Consider the following 1,472-nt stretch of genomic DNA (forward strand, 5'->3'; position numbering starts at 1 on the left):
GGTTTCTGGCACAAACCGATCGTTTCGTGTCTTTACACATCAATGTATCGTCACGAGCCGCAGGGTTTAATTTGGATTTGTCTGTGCATGTTTTTTTTACTCTCATAGATTTTGTTACCATTGCCATGCATTATACGACTGATAGACTGCAACAGTTTGTGTTAAAAATCATCATATATGTTCTACTGAAGAAACAAAGTCACCTACATCTTGGATGCCCTGGGGGTAAGCAGATAAACATCAAATTTTCATTTTTGGGTGAACTATCCCTTTAACTTTTATAAAGAATATCTCTTTGGGTTTGAGACTTTAGTCTTTGTAACTTTAGGGATCTTATCTATTCACGAACAGCTTGTAACACTCCAAAGAGAAAGGAAAACTTGAAATTGCATCATATGACCCCTTTAAGACTAGTCTAAGCAGTTTATGCAACCCGCCACTGGGCACCATCATCTCTCAGGACCTGATGTGAGAGAATCACATTGACTCCATTGTTAAAAAGGCCCAACAGAGATTGTACTTCCTTCGCCAGCTGAGGAAGTTCAACCTGCCACAGGAGCTGCTCACACAGTTCTACTCAGCCATCATTGAGTCTGTTCTGTGCACTTCAATAATGGTCTGGTTTGGCTCAGCTACAAAATCAGACATTAGAAGACTACAGAGGACAGTTCGGACTGCTGAAAGGATTATTGGTGCTCCCCTGCCCACCCTTCAAGACCTGTAAATATCCAGAGTGAGGAAATGGGCTTAGAAAATCACTCTGGATCCCTCACATCCAAGCTATCTCCTTTTTGAACTTTTACTGTCTGGTCAACGCTACAGAGCACCGAACACCAGGACAGCCAGGCACAAGAAAAGTTTCTTTCCCCAGGAAATCTACCTCATGAACAGTTAAATGTTCTCCCCTACTGTTCAATAAAAAGATGTGCAATACCTATTTAATTTACTTAATACTATCCTATCTTATTCCATTCCTTTTAAATTCTATTCTATTCCATCTATATACCACTACTGTTCAGTACATACAAAGTTTGTCTATTTCTGTGTGTGTGTGTGTGTGTGTGTGTGTGTGTGTTATTCACGTCTTTATTTCTTATTATCTGTGTTTTGTTGTTGTTGTCTCTGTGTACTGGAAGCTTCTGTCACCAGAACAAATTCCTTGTATGTGCAAACATACTTGGCAATAAAGCTCTTTCTGATTCTGATTCTGAGAAGAGAAGGGTGTTAATCACTCAACTTGCACAGATCGCCTCACATATATTTGTGATAACATACATAGATGAGTAATAAGAATGCATATTTTTCATTATTTTGAATAGATGTCATTATTTGGGTTTAATGTTCACAATATAATTATTTTGTTTAGGTTACTTCCATGTTATGTTTCCAACTTCGGTCTGTGACTTCAGTGCGGTTTCTCAGGTGCACATGAGGCAACAACAACAACTAAAAACATTTTAGCATAAAACTGT

At 38.5% G+C, this 1,472-nt stretch overlaps 1 protein-coding gene across 1 annotated transcript in view; it reads left to right on the top strand.

The window, feature by feature from the left end:
- The window catches only part of pop4 (POP4 homolog, ribonuclease P/MRP subunit), a 10,800-nt gene extending 9,328 nt beyond the window's left edge, over positions 1 to 1,472 (top strand). The window contains exon 8 of the mRNA XM_016560708.1: positions 1,462 to 1,472. The gene's annotated coding sequence lies outside the window, so the exon portion shown is untranslated. The remainder of the gene's footprint in view (positions 1 to 1,461) is intronic.

Source organism: Sinocyclocheilus rhinocerous, unplaced genomic scaffold (genome assembly GCF_001515625.1).
Source record: "Sinocyclocheilus rhinocerous isolate Xijiao unplaced genomic scaffold, SAMN03320098_v1.1 scaffold18, whole genome shotgun sequence".
Taxonomy (NCBI): domain Eukaryota; kingdom Metazoa; phylum Chordata; class Actinopteri; order Cypriniformes; family Cyprinidae; genus Sinocyclocheilus; species Sinocyclocheilus rhinocerous.